At 41.0% G+C, this 16,395-nt stretch overlaps 1 protein-coding gene and 1 long non-coding RNA gene across 3 annotated transcripts in view; one reads left to right on the top strand and one right to left on the bottom strand.

Moving 5' to 3' along the window:
- The window catches only part of SHLD1 (shieldin complex subunit 1), a 101,703-nt gene that overhangs the window by 63,788 nt on the left and 21,520 nt on the right, over window positions 1-16,395 (bottom strand). The window lies entirely within an intron of this gene.
- On the top strand, window positions 931-8,469 carry LOC111762565 (uncharacterized). 2 transcript variants are annotated; one of them, XR_011647274.1, is made up of 2 exons: window positions 931-6,065; window positions 8,268-8,469. It is a non-coding gene; the product is annotated as an uncharacterized lncRNA (long non-coding RNA). The 2 variants fall into 2 exon arrangements; XR_011647273.1 differs by having other exon boundaries at window positions 931-7,765.

The following is a 16,395-nucleotide window of genomic DNA, read 5'->3' as shown; positions in this document are numbered from 1 at the left end:
GGATCAGCACCACACAACCGGGTCCAATGCAAATCCGTCTATGTTTTCATGGGTAAGCCAGTGGTAACTCACTACCTTTTCTGGAATTACTTCCGGGGCATGAAGCTTGAGCACGCGTGTTGTGTTAAACGATCTAGAGTCAGCTAAGGCAAATCTCCCATCAATTCCTTCCCTCCGTATGCGCACACACCATTTTCCCCAGGAGAGGCAGGGTCTCTTCCTCCACCGCCTCAAATCTGAGCTGGAGTAGGACTGCTGTGAGCAAGAGAATACGACAGAAGTAAGGCTGGGCTTTCCAGAGGACTAGCAGTTTTCACTTCCTTTCTCTTGGAACCCCCAGTCTTGGGGATTCTCTTTCCTGGGACTTAGCCGCCGTGCTGTGTGGGAAACAAAGGCATGTTGTTTCCATGGAAGCAAGTTACTTCCTTGACCACTGAGTCAAGCTGTCCCTTATGATTATCGGTGCGGAGCACAGTCTTGGCTGGGTCAGCACACCTGCAGGCAGAACAATACCTATAGAACAGAACAACCTAGGTAACAGGATTTATGAGTATAGTTACTGATTCTTATAATAATAGTTCCAGTAAAGTTTGTTGGGTTTTCATCAATCACTAGTTAATATAGTATGAGGTAAGGGTAATAGGTAACTTGATTTTGTGCTGAATGTCACGTAGGTTAGGGGTATATATACTAGCCCCTCGACTCAATAAAGTTGTCTGATGAGCTTGAGAGATCAATGCTCTCAGATCCCCTGAACCCAATCTTTCTTTGTCTTTCATTCCCGATACCTCGGGTCACTGAACAAGACTCCGACAGGTGGCACCCAACGTGGGGCTTGAGGCAGAGGATTCATTAAGACACGGCAGCGTAGGATCTTCCACCTCTGGATCGGGAACGCGGAAAGCTGAAAAGCCTTTTTTAAGGTAAGGAGCGTCGAAATTAATTAACCTGGGTAAATTGCTGCTTCATATTATTAAGTTTTGCTTTCCGTTAGCATCAGGGTATGGGTAATCAACCAGGATGCTTGGAAGAATATTCACAGGTTTTGAAAACACTGTTGTACAGTGTAGGCGTCACAGTTAAGACTGAAGATTTGTTAGAATTGTTTGCTTTGGTTCAAAAGCATTGTTATTGGTTTTAACCGCAAGGAAAGAATTTGATAAATGTTAAGCAGTGGAGGCAAGTAATGAAAGAATTGCGGAGAGCATATCAGAAAGGAGAAAATATACCTGTATCAGTTTGGGCCTTAGGACAGCATATTGCTGCTGCGTTAGATCCTTTGCAGTCTGACGAAGAGGATGAGATTGTTCTTTTCTCAAGGGAGGAAACAGCTATGAATGATATAGGTAAAGATAGGAATTTAGAGGAGGATCAGGAAGAAAAGGAGTTATTTGAAGTTAAAGGCACAAATCCATTCTTAACTAAATCCATGTCGGAGCTAAATATTTCCAAGGTAAACATATATCCTAATTTGACTCATGAGGTTCCTTCTGCACCTCCAGAACCTGGAAAAGTACCTAGTGGACTTTTCTCTACAAACCTGCCTTATGTTCGTAGCAGCTTTAAGCCAAATCCTGTGCCTGTTACTCCATTAATGAGATGTCTTTTATCGGGATCTAGTCAAGGAGAGCCTCTGGCTATGCAAGCTGTAGCAGCTTTTCCTGTAACTATTCAACAAATTCCTCCTGATGCTCAAAACCCACAAGGGGGAATTTATGCTCATCATGAGCCTCTTTCTTTTAAAGTATTGAAGGACATCAAACAGGCTTGTACTCAATATGGCACTCAGAGTCATTATACTATTGGATTGGTGGAAGGACTTGCAAATACCTACAGGTTCATACCTTGGGATTGGGACATGCTGACTGCTGCTGAGTTCTTACAATTTAAGACTTGGTGGACAGATGAAGCTGCTATGAGAGAACGACGAAATAGGGCTCAAGATCCACCTGTTAATATTACTGCTGAACAATTGCTAGGCTCTGGAGCTTGGACAGGTACTGAGAGGCAGCTTCATTATGATGATCAAGCTGTTAATCAAGTGAGGCAGTCATGCTTGGCTGCATGGAGAAGGATTACAGCTCCAGGAAAGCCTACGCAGTCTTTGGCTAAAGTGATTCAAGGTGTTAATGAACCTTATGTGGAATTTATTGCCAGACTGACTGATATGCTTACTAAGACTATTGAAATTCCTGAAGCTAGAGAGTTAATCCTGCTAACGCTCACTTTTGATCAAGCTAACAATGAGTGTAAGAAAGCTATCCGGCCTATTAAGGCCGCAGGTGGGTCTGTCCTTGATTATATAAAAGCTTGTCAGGACATTGGTTCAACCACCCACCAGATGGCAGTGTTAGCTTCAGCTATGAGAGGAGGAAATAACCCAAAAAAGAAAGGGAATTGTTTTAAGTGTGGAAAATTTGGACATTTTCAAAAGAATTGTCGGTCCTAGGTTAATCAAGCAGGTAAAGGACCTTGTACTCCATCAAAAATTTGTCCAGTGTGCCATAAAGGATATCATTGGGCTAATGAATGTAGATCAAAAATAGACTGGAAAGGCACACCTTTAAAATCGGGAAACCGCTTTGCGGGCTTAGCTCAGGGCCCTCAGACAAAAAATATGAGCCTGGCCGACCAATTTCCTGTCAGCGATGGTCAGTATCATTCATTCCAGTCTCAGAATTAAGAGCGGCTACTCAAGGTGGTGCTGCTGTTGATCTTCCATCTACTGAGACTAAATTGATGACTTCAGAGGGAGGCATTCAAACAATTTCTACAGGAGTAAAAGGGCCTTTACCTAACAATACAGTAGGCATTGTAGTTGGAAGAAGTAGTTTAACTATGCAGGGATTGTTGGTGCAAGTAGGAATTATAGATAGTGATTTTACAGAGGAAATAAAAATAATGGTTCAAGCTGTTAATTCTATTCAAATACAAAAAGGACAACGAATTGCTCAATTATTACTGCTTCCCTATAATAAACCAGCTACTCTTCCTTTTAAAAGGAAGGGGGGATTCGGATCAACTGGAAAAAATATGTATTGGCAAACTTTTGTAAATGATGATAGACCTGAAACTACAATTACAATGAATGGAAAAGTGTTCTTTAGCTTAATAGATACAGGAGCAGACGTATCTATTAGAGCTAAATGTTATTGGCCTCAATCCTGGACTTTGCAGAAAGTACCTACAGTTTTTACTGGAGTTGGTACAATGACTGATGTCTATCAAAGCACTAATATTTTTGATGTTTTAGGCCCTGATGAACAAAAATCTACCTTACAACCTTATGTGGCCGATGTGGGAATTAATTTGTAGGGCTGTGATTTGTTAAGTCAATGGGGTGCTTTCATTCAAATTCCTACCTTATCGGAGCAGGCTAAAACATTATATATAGATATGCAATATAATACTAGAAGGAAAGGAGATAGGAGGGGAATTGGATTTTCTTCCAGTTCATCAGATCCTGAACAAGCAAATTTATCTTAGGGGCCATTGAAAGAAAGGGTAGTCCCATACCAATTACTTGGCTTACTGAAGCACCGGTATGGATAGAGCAATGGCCCCTAACAGTAGAAAAGTTAAATGCCCTACATAGTTTGGTTAAAGAACAGTTGGAGCAAAAGCATATAGAACCTTCTAATAGTCCTTGGAACTTTCCAGTATTTGTTATTAAAAAGAAATCTGGAAAATGGAGACTCCTGACGGATTTAAGAGCTATAAATAAAGTTATGAGTCCTATGGGAGCACTACAACCAGGAGTTCCACAACCATCAATGATTCCAAAAGATTAGTCTCTTATTATAATTGATTTAAAAGATTGTTTTTTCACTATTCCTTTACATTCTGCTGGTAAGGTAAAGTTTGCTTTCTCTGTGCCTTCATTTAATAATCAGGCACCTATGCAAAGATATCAATGGTGTGTTTTACCTCAGGGTATGATGAATAGTCCAACCATGTGTCAATTATTTGTGCACCAACCTCTTCAAAAGTTACGTGATCAATTTCCTGAAGCAATGATTATCCATTATATGGATGATATATTATTCGCTCATGCTTCTGATGAAAAATTACAACAATTATTTGTTATGGTAAAAAAATTTTTACCGGAATATGGGTTACAAATAGCCCCTGAAAAAATTCAAAAGGAAGCTCCATTCTCTTACTTAGGTATGAAATTGTCTGAAGGCTGTATTACGCCTCAAAAGGTGCAAAGTCGTAGAGATAAATTAAACACGCTTAATGATTTTCAAAAACTTTTAGGAGACATTAATTGGATTAGGCCTATGTTAGGAATTCCTAATTATATGTTAACTCATTTATTCCAAACTCTGCAGGGGGATTCAAACCTTACTAGTGCACGTTCTTTATCTGTGGAAGCAGAACGAGAATTAAATTTAATAGAGGAAAGAATTTTACAAGGACAGTTGATACAAATTAACCCTGGAAAAATTGTAGATTTAATTATATTTTCCACTGTGCAATCTCCCACAACTTTACTGTGGCAGGAGGGAGTTTTGGAGTGGATTTTCCTACCTAATAATAAACAAAAGAGATTACAAACTTATTTACAAAAAATCATCAATATATTGGCAAAAGGACATGTGCGCTTAATGCAACTTAAAGGGTCTGACCCTGATCGCATTATTTGTGAATTATCACAAGAAGAAATTCATCATCTATATGTAACCAACCCTCAATGGCAGGTAGCTATCAGTGACTTTCAAGGTGTTATTGATAATCATTTTCCTACTTCAAAATTACTTACTTTCTTACGAAAAACTACTTGGATATTACCTAAAATTATAAAATCTCTACCTTTAAAAAATGCATGTACAGTATTTACTGATGGCAGTAATAACGGGAAAGCAGCATTTGTTACCAAAGGAAAAGAACAGGCTTGGCAGACTCCATTCACGTCTGCTCAGCGTACTGAACTTGCTGCCATCATTAAAGTGTTAACAATATTTAAGAAACCTTTGAATATCGTCTCTATTCTGAATATGTATGTCTTACTGTTAAGCATATTGAAACGGCTCATATCTTTGTTACTGATGAATTATCTCAACTTTTTGCTGATTTGCAACATCTCATTAGATTAAGACAGCATCCTATTTACATTACACATATATGTTCTCATACATCTTTGCCTGGTCCTATGACAGCAAGTAATGCTCGAGCTGATTTATTAGTGGGGTGTTTACAAAATGCTCGTGATTACCATGCTTTAACTCACATTAATGCTAAAAGCCTGCAAAATAAATATCAAAAGCTAACAAAACTACAAGCGCAGGAAACTATTCATACTTATCCCACCTGTAGACCACTAATAGCAGTGCCTTTTCAGGCTTGAACTAATCCCAGAGGCCTAACTCCTAATCAAGTATGGCAAATGGATATTACTCACATTCCACCCTTTGGTAAACCGCAATATGTTCATGTTTGTATTGATACTTATTTCATGTAGGCTACTGCTCAAAGTGGGGAATGGTTTCATCATGTTCGCTCACATCTTTAGTCTGCTTTTGCTGAATGGAATGCCCTCTAAAAATTAAAACTGATAATGAACCCTCTTACATTAGTAAATCCTTTGCTTCCTTTTGTAAAAAATATGCTATTGAACATGTTACCGGCATTCCCCATAATCCTACAGGTCAAGCTATTGTTGAAAAATGCCATCATACTCTCAAAACTATGCTTTTAAAACAAAAAGGGGGAGATGATGGTATGATATCACCTAAAGATCAATTGGCTAAAGCTTTATTTACCTTAAATTTTCTTAACATTTATGATTCTATGACACCAGCTGAATGTCATTTTGGACATTCTCAAAAATCCACAGAAACTGCAGCATCTGAGACTCAACCAGTATTTTGGAAAGATGTTTTAAGTAATGAATGGAAGAAAGGCAGGGTTAAAGTATGGGGGCGAGGCTATGCTCTTATCATTTCAGAAAATGGAGAAGAAATCTGGCTTCCGGCAAAAAGGATTAAACCTAGGACTGAAGAAGTGGAGTCTTCTACACATGTGGATTCTACTGATAGTGAGTGAAACCGGCAATGGTAACGGTAATTACACATATTGGGCTTATATCTCTAATCCCCCATTACTTCAAGTGTTAACCTGGAATAATCCTTCTTTTCCTATTTGAATAAAACTATTATATTTCCTAAACCCGTGGATGATAAGTTACCACTTAAGCCACGAGAAGAAGGACAAAGGATTTATAATCTCCTTCTTCCATTTGATTTCCGACCTCTTTGCATTGGCAATCGCCCACCATGTATGGCTGTGAAAAATAGAACTATGATCAATTTTAGCCATAATAATACTAAATCTTTGGTAACTTTATTCCCATCCTATCAATACCAAGAATATAAGTATCCAAGTTATAGTTGTCCTAAGAGGAATGCTGGTGATATGCAAAGATGGTATGAATGCCATATGGGAAGAGGATCTATCGTTTTTAATGATTCCTATGGAATAGTTTGGGAAAGTGCCCCTATGGGGAATCCCAACAAATATAAGGGCAGATTTATTTGGTATGGTATAAATAGCATGGGACAACAAATTAGTAATATGCAGTACCCCTTTCATGAATCCCTTGATTTGGATAAAAAAATAATTTTTACCAAAAATAATAGTGATTGGAAAAATATAGGGAAATGGGTTCCTTTTCCATGGTGCAACAGCACTGGAGTCCATGATCAAAAACAAATATGGAAAGTCTTCTTAGGAGTGGCATCTACTTCTGAATGGAAAGGTAATAAAAGTATGGATGGACAATATTTACAATTAGATCAAATTCATCATTTTCAATCATGTGTCAGAGATCCACATGTGTTTGTGGTAGGGAAGGCTACCATTACTGAAAATGCTTTGTTCTATAAGGATGGCGCTCTGTATACTTGCTTGTCTGAGAATATTTTACAGAATGGAGATATTAGCACCATGGCTCGCCGAAGACGAGGAGTGTGGATCCCCATGAAAATGTATCGGATGTGGCAGTCATCACCTGAAAGTCATCTTCTTTTCCACCTGGCTCAAGGACTGTTGAAACGATCTAAGAGATTTTTCGGACTTCTTATAGCTGGCATTCTTGGCCTCATTGGTGTCATCGCTGCTGCTGCCACAGCTGCTGTTGCATTGCATGAGACGGTGCAGACACAGCAATACGTGCATGATTGCCACAAGAATGCAAGTGACTTATGGCATAGTCAGGAGCACATTGATGAAGGACTTAATAACAGAGTTAGTGATTTGGAATCTGCTGTTTTACACTTAGGAGACCAAGTTTACAATTTGAATTTGTTAAGAGGATTGAAATGTGATTGGAATGAAAGTAATTTTTGTATTACTCCTTTGGATTATAACATTTCTATGTTTCAATGGAATAAGATCAGAAATCATTTGTTAGGACACAAAGGAAATATGTCATTAGAAATTGAGGAATTGCAGAAAAAGATTTTAGAAATGTCTCATACTTAGATATACGTAGATAGTGATAAGGACATCTTTCATGATTTGATTTCACATTTAAATAAGTTTAATCCTGTTGATTAGTGGAAATCTCAACATTTCTTATCTGCCTTAGGAATAGGGATATGTGTATTAATCCTGTTGCTCATGGTTGTCGCTTGCCTGGGAAAAGGTGTTTGCCAGAGATTGCACCGTGTGGACACAACGGGACAAGCAAACAACATAGTACTTGCTAAAACTCTACAATAGTACCCCGAAGTCAGTGCGCTTGGCTGGTAGTCAATGACGGGTAAGACCCCCTGGGGGGCAACCTAAGACAGGCACAGTCACCCTGACTAAAACAAAAAGGGGGAAATGTGGGAAACAAAGGCATGTTGTTTCCATGGAAGCAAGTTACTTCTTTGACCACTGAGTCAAGCTGTCCCTTATGATTATCAGTGCGGAGCACAATCTTGGCTGGGTCAGCACACCTGCAGGCAGAACAATACCTATAGAACAGAACAACCTAGGTAACAGGATTTATGAGTATAGTTACTGATTCTTATAATAATAGTTCCAGTAAAGTTTGTTGGTGTTCATCAATCACTAGTTAATATAGTATGAGGTTAAGGGTAATAGGTAACTTGATTTTGTGCTGAATGTCACGTAGGTTAGGGGTATATATACTAGCCCCTCGACTCAATAAAGTTGTCTAATGAGCTTGTGAAATCAATGCTCTCAGATCCCCTGAACCCAATCTTTCTTTGTCTTTCATTCCCAATACCTCGGGTCACCGAACACGACTCCGACAGTGCTGGGAGAAGCCCAAGCCATGAGAAGAGGCCAAGAGGAGGTGCCCTCGCTGACAGCTCAGTCGAGCTCTCAGCCAGCGTTGCTGTCCGTGGCGGGACAGAGCCGTCTCGGACAGTCCAGCCAAGTCAAGCCCCAGATGGCTGCAGCCCCAGTCAACATCACGGGATTCTGAGAAATAATAAATGATTGCTGTTCCAGCCACTGAGTTTCGGATCGTTTGTTGTAGCAGCTGATGCCTAATACAGGGCTCAGGGGGTCTGATGCACGTGTGTGACGAGCAGCAGCCCAGGGACTAGTGGCAGAGAGGCTGGGGACACCGGCACAGCCAGGGAAGCATCGCTGCGTAATTGCCCGCTCTCCCAAGGTGTCAGTGAGATCAACTGAGTCGATGTTTATGAGTGACAGTCGAAGTCATCATCAGGTGACGTGTTAAATTTAGTCATGCGCTCATTAAATCTCCCTCCCCAAAGCACACGACTTCACATGATTACGGCGGCTGCTAATAACAGCATGTCCATGGTGTGAGGCCCTGGGCCGGCCGCTGTGCACTCATTATCCTTAATCTGGACAGCAGCTTTGGGAGATGGTCATGATTATCTGTCCAGTATAGATGAGAAAACGGAAGCTTAGAGCAACATTTTCTAGGTCCATAGCTTATAAGTGGGAAATGTGACATCTGAATTTGAATTGGACTCCTGTATTAGTCAGGGTTCTCTACGGGAACAGAATCAACAAGGGATAATCTCGATAGTAAGAGATTTGTAAGAGTCGCTCACGCAGCTGTGGGGATGCACAAGTCCAGGTTCCGCAGGCAGGCTGCAGCCAGGGGCTCCGATGAAAGTCCAGTGAAGGCCCTTGACGAGTTCTGGGAGATGCTGGTTGTCCAAAGACGAGATGGGGAATTCTCACTCAACGCTGGAATCATCTTTCCTTTTTAAGGCATTCAACTGTTTGGGTTAAGCATCACTCACTGCTGATGGCAGTCTCCCTGATCGATGTAATTGTAATCAGCTATCTATGATTTACCACTGCAGGAAAGTCAATGGTGACTAACGTCCATAAATGCCCTTGTATTACAGTTAGCCCAGTGCTTGCTTGACCAAACAACTGGGCACAATTGCCTGGCCGGGTTGACACAACAGCCTGACCATCACAACTCCAAAGACCAGGCATTTTCTCTTAGAAAACAGTATTCTTTCTCTCAGAAAATGCCTGATGTTAAACAAGACTTTACTACAAGTATATCACTCGACACCTCTTCGGTCTTTACTGAATTATAAAGAAACCAGAGGCAAGAAATCCACCTTTCTGTTTATCAGCTTTGTCTCTCCACAGCTCCTCGAGATGTTCTGGAAGACTTCAGGAAAGCTCAAGATGCTGTTACACCTGACTCCAGTTCCCTCCCCAAACCATGGTCCAGATGTTCGTCTGTTGGTACTCAGCTCCACTCCCATCTTTCCTTGCTCTCCTCTATATGGCAGAGGCCAATTATATGTTGCCAATACTGCAGGGAGGAGAACAAACATTTTCTCTGGGTCTGGCTCCCGCGGCGTGATGGCAGGGGTTTCTGCAGCAGCGGTGGTCCCAGCAGCTCAGCAGCAAGGAAAGGCTGGGCTCCAGCCAGGACAGCAGCAGCTTCTTCAGCTCTAGGGGACACTCTCAGCTTTGGGGCTCTGCAACTTCAGTCCTTCCAACATCTTTGAAACCAATTGAAAATCCCTGAAAATGTGAGAGTGTTTCTCCTTTTCCTGATTAGACACTGACCAACATACCATACACCAACCAGACCACAGCTAGAACTTCAAACAAAGGTGATGAATTTTCTTTCTTTCCTTCTTTCTTCTCTCTTTCCTCCCCTCCTTTCCTCCTTCTTTCCTTCCTCCCTTCCTTCCTTACGTCCCTCTTTCCTTTCTTTCATCAAGAAGAGTAGCTTTAGGAGAGCGGATATAGCTCAAGTGGTTGAGCACCTGCTTCTCATGTACAAGGTCCCAGGTTTTGATCTCCAGTTCCTCCTAAAAACAGACAAACAAAAAAAACCAACTCTCATCGGGGAGTGCATATAGCTTAATGGCTGAGTGCCTGCTTCCCATGCGCAAGATCCTGGGTTCAATCCCCTGTACCTCCTAAAAAAAAAAAGTAGCTTTAAATATTTTTAAATCATATCACACAATGTTAGATGAAAGTAATTTTTTTTTGTAGTTACCAGGGTCAGGGATTGAACCCAGGACCTCGTATGTGGGAAGCCGCGCGCTCAACCACAGAGCCACGTCGACTCCCCTAAGTTTGTTTTCTCATTTCTTTGCTTGTTGTTTGTTTGTTTTTAAAGATTTATTTATGTATTTATCTCCCCTTTCCTCCCCGCCCCCCCACGGTTGTCTGTTCTCTGTGTCTGTTTGCTGTGTCTTCTTTGTCCGTTTCTGTTGTCAGCGGCACGGGAATCTGTGTCTCTTTTCTTGTTGCGTCATCTTGCTGTGTCAGCTCTCCGTGTGGGTGGCGCCATTCCTGGGCAGGCTGCACTCTTTCACGCTGGGTGGCTCTCCTTACGGGGCGCACTCCTTGCGTGTGGAGCTCCCCTACGCGGGGGGACACCCCTGCGTGGCAGGGCACTCCTTGCTCGTATCATCAGCACTGCGCATGGGCCAGCTCCACACGGGTCAAGGAGGCCCGGGGTTTGAACCGCAGACCTCCCATGTGGTAGACGGACGCCCTAACCACTGGGCCAAGTCCGCCGCCTGTTTTTTTGTTTTAGGAGGCAAGGGGGACTGAACCCTGAACCTCCCACGTGGGAAGCAGGTGCTCAACTGCTTGAGCCATGTCTGCTCCTCCCACTTCTTCTTAATATGCTAAAAAGACACTGGATAATTCTCATTTGCTCTGCTGGTTGCAAACAGCTTAATTCTCACACCTGTTGAAGACTGAATTGATATTTGAAAGGTGATATGCAGATTTACAGTCCACAACTCAGAGAGCAACCAAGTACCCTTCGCCTCACCTCCCATGTTATAATTCAGCCTGCGCATGTTCATTGAGCGCCTACCACATGGCTAAACACCGCCCCAGCTCCACAGGAGATGAAACGTGGAAGCGGTTCACAAGCGAGGTGCAGGAAGACTTTCATCTGGAGAGAAAGAAACAACTTCAGGTAGCGGCGAGCATTATGACCATGATCTAGTGTAGGGAAAGCGTTTGCTTTCCCCCATTCTGCAAGTTTCCTGGCACAGAAGCTGAATACATCAGGCCCGGAACTGAATGCAGAGCCAACAGTTAACTCAGTGTTGCTGGGTGAATAAGACGCATTAAATAGGCAGCAGTGTGAAGGCGGGGTCTAAGAAAACTGATCACGCAAGAGAGTAACTAAATTATGATTATCTCTAGATCACACTGACCGCACAAAATTCACCAAAGAAAAGGTTCATTTATAGCATTACATAGCCGATTACAAATTTGTTTTTACTAATTTCTGAATCCTGTTGAGTCCTATTTCTTGCACAGGCTGCTACTGTCTTAGGATGGCTTTCAGGGGTTATCACATCATCCATGTCCTTGGGGTCCAAGGCCGAGCAAGGGCACTTTTCAATCACCCCATTCTTGGAAGGGAGGGATCTATTAGCCACAGACTTGGCCACGAAGATCAATGGCTCTTTTCATCTTCACAGAGTAACTCAAATTTAAATTAGCGAATTAGCTGAGAGTCTGCAGGCAGAGATAAAGCAGCGGGAACGGCAGGGGGGCCCCTCTGATGCAGTGTGACAGTGAGAGCTCCAGGGACTGTCGGAAACCGTAGTTATGACTCCTTCCCTACGCCTTCTTGATAAGGAGACCTTTCCAGCTATGATCTCACACATTACGAAGTTTAACCCAGTTGACTGGCGCCAGATGTTGGAGACTGGGGTCCAAAGGGAATCGGGAATGAAACAAAGAGAGAAGGGATCAGAGGATCTGTGAGCCTCAGAGGGGCTTCTACTTATACCCCAGCATATGTGCAAACCAGCAGCTCCATGTGGTTAACCATTAATACTAACTATAACCTACGGAATTCAATCAACCATCATTTCAAGTTACCCATCTGTCCTAAGGAACTAAAAGATCTTATCTCGGAGTACAAAATCTAGATGTTCTACGTAAGTACCTAGTAAATATGCTCATTATTCTTGTAGCCCATGACAGTTTTGTCCTGCTTGCCCGACACTCCAACTGCGAACTTCTTACATTGTAAGCGTCACCAGGGAAACAGCGTGTCTTTCCACGAGATCATGATGTCTTTGTTTCTAACACCTTCTCATTAATAACCATGGACAACAGCTCACTTCAAAAAATAATTCTAAACTCAGGTAATTTTGAGAGTACTCACTGTAAGAAAACTCTAAAATCTAGTAATAAAGTTATAAAAATATCTCCTCTAAGATCTGACTAAATTTTATATGATTGCTCTTCTCCCTTGTAAATGAGCATCATTCAGAAAGTAATAACTTCATTTTTTTTGCTTTTTGTTTATTCCTATTATTGAAATAACAAACATGTTCTAAGAATGATTGAAGTGATAAATGCACAGCTATGTGATTATACCAAATATCACTGATTGCACACATTGGATGACTTGTATGCTTTATTAATATGTATCAATAAAAGTGATTTGTTAAAAAAAAGAATGTAATAATTTCAATAGCTAATCTTTCCATAGATGATTCCGACATGGGGAAGTAAGTAGGTATTTGCTCTTTCCTGATAGATGAATTTATTCTTTAATGAATTAATTCACTTCTGTTTGTTCTGTGCAACTATGAAACTTATACTACCTGATTTCAACGGTGCGTATCTTTTCTTTTCCAATTAGACTGTCAGCTCCTTGCGTACAGGAGCTGACACGTGTCCCCACATTTTTATATCAATCTCAATACACAGCATGGTGCTTGGCGCAAAGAAAACAGTCAAAAAAATGGTTTTGTTGCACTGATTAGACTCCTAGCAACCATTCTATCTAATGTCTTTTCACAGACAAGGCGCCCCCTGAAAGCTGCTAAATTAACTGGCATTGTCCACTACAAGAACATTCGTGAAGAATGCGTAGAAGTCCTTTCAGTTACAAACCAGAACACTTTGCACTTGAGAAGTCCTCAGCTGACAAACACCTACAACATGGACTATGAAGATATTGTATGAGACTAGGATTAGATAATCTGCCTAAAAATATCCCCAAAGGTAGGAAAACCATATACTAATAGTGAATCAGAAGTAACTGTGTAAATACTTGGGGTCAGTGTAAATCAGAAGAGCTTCTTTGCCAGAGCTCTGTCCCAGTAGAAATCACGTTTATGCCCAGAACTGAGCAATGCTAAAAAGTGGAAGGTTTGGTCTTCTCTCAAAAGGAACTCAATAAGGAAGAAGAAATGGCAAGTCCAGAAACCAACTCTAGTAGCAGCGGCAAAGTCAGCCGGACTTTACTAAGTATACTAAGCCTGAGGGGCCTCACGCAATCTCCTGACTGTCCCTATAAAACAGGCAGTATTTTTCAGATGAGGAAACTGAGCAAAGAAACTGAGCAAAGCAAAGGGTAGAGACCTGCCCAGGACCAGAAGGCTCACAGGCAAAGCACTGAGGTCAAACCCAGACCTGATTCCACTATCAAAAATAAGAATGCAAAGTATGATTTTTCTAAAAGCAAAGGGAACATTGCAAACCAAAGGGAAAAGGATGCAATTACTTTAACAGCATTAAGATAACCAGCACCCATTTGGAAAACAATAAAACTATCACCTTGTCTCACATCTTACATCAAAACAAAGATTTCAAAGTAAAAAACTAAATCTGGAATATACCAGGGAAAAATACAGGTGGGAGGTGAGAATGATTTTCTAAATATTACACCAAAGCAGAAACATTGATTGATAAAACTGACTATACAAAAACCTAGATTCTTTATACATAAAAACAAATGCATCAAGTGCTTTTAAAAATGCACTTAAAATACAACATATTTATTTATAATTGCTAAAAATTGGAGACAAACTAATGACCATTAATAGGGAGATAGTTTAAATATTCTAGTGCATTCACACTCCAGAATACTACGCAGACCTTGGAAGGATCGAGGTACCGAGTTAGAGGACGGTTGTGGCTGAACGTGGAATGTTAAAAGGCGAGGTGCAGAACAGTGTTTTTAATTACACTTTTTTTTTCAAAGATTTATTTTTATTTTATTTCTCTCCCCTTCCCCCTCCCCCCCAGTTATCTGTTCTCTGTTCTCTGTGTCCATTTGCTGTGTGTTCTTCTTTGTCAGAAGAGTGTTTTTGTCAGAGGTTTTTTCTGGGTAAATCTATAGACAGACAACTATACTAAAATGTATGCATTTACATGCACATATTTACCCACAGTGATATGCACTGATAGGGTATGTCGAAAAGGTCTGAAAGAACACACACGACATTGGTTACCCCTAAGAAGGCAGTGGGGATTTTTGCTTCCTTTTATTCTATAGTATTAAAAAAAAAAAAAAAGAGTTCATTTCACTTTGGTCAACTGAGAGAAAATAATTTTTTTTTAAAGATTTATTTTATTTATTTCTCTCCCCATCCCCGCCATTGTCTGCTCTGTGTCCATTTGCTGTGTGTTCTTCTGCGTCCACTTGCATTATCAGGCAGCACTGGGAAACTGCGTCTTTTTTTTGTTGCGTCATCTTGCTGCGTCAGCTCTCTGTGTGTGCGGCGCCACTCCTGGGCGGGCTACGCAGGGCAGCTCTCCTTGCAGGGTGCTCATCTTGCGCATGCGGCAACCCTACGCGGGGGACACCCCTGCGTGGTAGGGCACTCCTGCGCGCGGCAGCACTGCACATGGGCCAGCTCCACACGGGTCAGGAGGCCCTGGGGATCAACCCTGGACCCTCCCATATGGTAGGCAGATGCTCTATCCCAATAATTTTGTTTTGTTTTGTTTTGTTTCGGAGATACTGGGGATTGAAACTGGGACCTTGTACATGTGAAGCAGATGTTCAACCACTGAGCTATACTCACTCCACTAGACAAAATAAATGAAAATTGGAGAATACATAAAAATTAAAAGATGAAACTGGAAAAAATAATAAAGAGTTTGTATTCTTAATGTATAAAAAAGCTCTTATAAATTAATAAGAAATGATGAAAATTCTAATAGAAAACACTCAGCTACAGAAGTAAAAATATGTCCAAGAAAACAAAAGGTTTCTTTTCACTGTAATAAGAGAAATTCAAAATAAAGCAAGAAAATATCTTTTTTTTTTTTGCCTATTACAAAGCCTTAAAAATATTTAATTAGTATTGGTAAGAGTTTTGTGATAAGTTATTTTGACCCTTTTTCATAGTGCAAACTGGTAATGTACATCAAAAAAATTTAACATATTAATACCCTGCAATCCAGCAATTTTTAAAATAGAAATTTGGCTTTAAGAAACAGTTTACGATAGGACAGGGGTTTAACTGGAAGGATGTTGAAAACAGCCCTTTATTACAGCCAAACATTAGAAACAATGGAAATGATCAAAGACAGGGAACTGTTTATTTGTATAGTGATTTTAAAGGAATGACAAAAAAAGGTACTCTGATAAGCATTTTGAAAGATACAGTGCCAGTAGTTCTTAATGGCAACAGATTTTTTAAATAAAAAATTTTATTGAGATAATTATAGCTTCATACACAGTTCTAAGAAATAATAGAGAGAGATCCCATGTATGCTTTAGCCACTTTCCCCAAAAGTAATGGTCTGTAAGAGATAGTATAATATCACCACCAGTATATTAACACTGACATAATCCAACAATCGTGTTCAATTTCTCCTTTTCTTTATTTTTTTATGAGGCACCGGGCTTGAACCTGGGACCTTGTACAAGGGAAGTAGGCGCTCAAACTACTTAGCTACACCCGCTCCCCAGATGTCTCCAGTTTGCTTTTGCATTTATCTGTGTGTCTTTACCATTTTAACAAAAGTGTAGGTTCGTGCACCCACCACCACGGTCAATATACAGAACATTCCCGTCACGCAAGGACGCCCCCGGTTCCTTTTCACATTGTGCCTACCTTGCTTCCACCCACCTCTACGCAACCTTAAGCCGGGTGACAGTGTGCCGCTGGTGCACCCAGATGCTCCTGCTCTTAAAGC

The sequence above is a fragment of the Dasypus novemcinctus genome, chromosome 24, assembly GCF_030445035.2.
Source record: "Dasypus novemcinctus isolate mDasNov1 chromosome 24, mDasNov1.1.hap2, whole genome shotgun sequence".
NCBI classification, from domain to species: domain Eukaryota; kingdom Metazoa; phylum Chordata; class Mammalia; order Cingulata; family Dasypodidae; genus Dasypus; species Dasypus novemcinctus.
The sequence above is the reverse complement of the archived record's forward strand: the minus strand, read 5'-3'. Positions and strand labels throughout refer to the sequence as shown.